This window comes from Schistocerca serialis, chromosome 8 (genome assembly GCF_023864345.2).
Source record: "Schistocerca serialis cubense isolate TAMUIC-IGC-003099 chromosome 8, iqSchSeri2.2, whole genome shotgun sequence".
Lineage (NCBI taxonomy): Eukaryota > Metazoa > Arthropoda > Insecta > Orthoptera > Acrididae > Schistocerca > Schistocerca serialis.
This window is the reverse complement of record NC_064645.1, coordinates 288,046,011-288,048,298: the sequence shown is the minus strand read 5'-3', so window position 1 is coordinate 288,048,298 and position 2,288 is coordinate 288,046,011.

Genomic DNA, 2,288 nt, shown 5'->3' with positions numbered 1-2,288 from the left:
TAACATGTATACCTTGTACACTTGCTGTTATTACAGAGTGCCACACTTCCTTTTTTACTTACCATGTGATCTTCATACAGAAAATCCTCATTAATCCTTTCCCTGGAAAAACTATCCTCCTGCTTACCAAAACAGTTATCAGTCAAATGACAGATAGCATGGTGCTCTTCCTCATTACCACTCTCATTAAACTCTTTAACTCTTCATTAAGCCTAATATTATCCTCCTCTATTCTTTCTTTACGTAACACATTGCCATCATTGTCAATGATAAATTCAAATACCTTGTCGTCATCGCTACTGGATCCATCATTTGCTATTATCATTATAACTTCTGTCAGAATCAGACCCACTGTCACTTTATCTGTGCTTCAGATTTTGTACCTCTTCAACCTCTTTCTCTATATCACCCAATTTTGAATCTACATTTTTATTTACTTTTACCATTTTTTCTTCTACCACTACTGCACACTTCGTTTATACCTCAGTTTCTTTATCATTTTTAATTAGATCGATTTGGTTCTCAAGTTTAACGCTATTTTCATCACAGAAGTTCCTGGCTGCTTTGACTTCATCTTCACACTGTTTCTCAGAAGCTTCCACCCTCCTACTACAGTCATCACAAAGCTTCCTTCTCTCCTCTACACATTTACTACTCATTAATGTTAATTTCTCATTAGTATTCTGTACTACTTTTTTCATACTATTTTCTAACCTACTAATGTCTTCTTTCGTATCCTGCTGCTCAGACTACTCATAATTTGCCTTAACATCGCTTCCAATTTTCCGTAACGACTATAATCCTCCAAATCAGTCCCCATTAAGTCTTTCTTGTTCATTTAAAAACTTAACCTCTACAGCTTTGTTATCTATCTCACCACTCCCCTGTTGTCTGTTCTCCCCCGTCACACTGTCTTGTTTGTTAAGACCACTCATTATATACCACTTAATATAAAATGGCTTTTGCTATGAATTACCTTATTTTTATTCACTCATCTCCTGCGGCGGCTGCTGCTGCTGCTGCGGTTGCGGTTGTCACCTCAATTCGTCATCAGCACAGCTGCTGCAAGTTGTAATTTTCTCAGTGAGGGGTGTCATTTATCCCGGTCGACTGTGTCCACCTGCCTGCTGATTGGCTGCTCCTGTACTCAGTGGTTGCTTCTGTAGAATCCACTTGCTGATTGGCCGCTGTCATACTGCGGCCATGACACTCGTGCACTGATTTGCTTTTGCACCTCCCTGTTTAATGGCGGCTACATCAATTCTGATATTTCAAAATAATTGAATTTCACACTCCCGTGATATTGTCTGTTCACTGTCCTCAACAAAATTCTGATGCCACATGTATCACTCACTCACTTCGTTAAAACTATTGTACCGTAAACCGTTCTTGAATTCACCATTCAGAGTTCGTGAGTCCTTGTTTATTGTGTCCAAATACAATAATCCTCACCTGAAAGGGCACCATATGTGACATTTGCCTGCTTTATTTCTTGTTGAACATCTATGAGCAGTAAAATCCTAACCACACAGTTCTTGCAGAATAATGTGGTACTTGGTGACACTATTTCTCAAATAAATTGAACAGACATTGCCATTGTTTTAACACATGGCCTATTTGTGTTACACTAATTCCACTGTTAAGTTGATGCATTGTTGTTACCTTAACCAAGACGTAATTCCCATCTGAAAATCGGCCATGGACTGACTGTCTTGGGACTGAAAATCGGTCCTTTATATATCATCACAATAATAGGCACTGAAACTATACATTGTTCAATGTTACGTAAATTACAATTAAAACATCTCTCATTCGGTTAACTAAATACATCGAAAAATTTCTTCTTTTTAACAGTTCCTTCTATCACAAAGGTTAGGCCAAATTATTTGTGTAAATAATGAAATTAACAGATATTGTTACACAAAAAATACTTTTGACAAACCTGGTAATGATTTTAGAATTAATTAAGGGCTGGTTTCTAATATGTTTTCGAATAGAGCCAAATAAATACTTAAATAATCCTAGTATTTCTTCTTCCACATGTTTGTAATTAGTACAGAATTTACATTTTTTTATAGGTCAACAGTAGAATCAGTCACAAAACAATTACTGATTTCACCCGATAACAAAAAATATTAACTAGGAATGGTCAAAAGAAATTGGGAAATTAATTACATACACACAACTAAGCACAAAATTAGACCTCGTGCTATATTCCGTAAGACTGAGGACCAGTCTTTCTCTTTTATGGAAATGCAGATTATACTCATGCATGTTAATGGTAATTA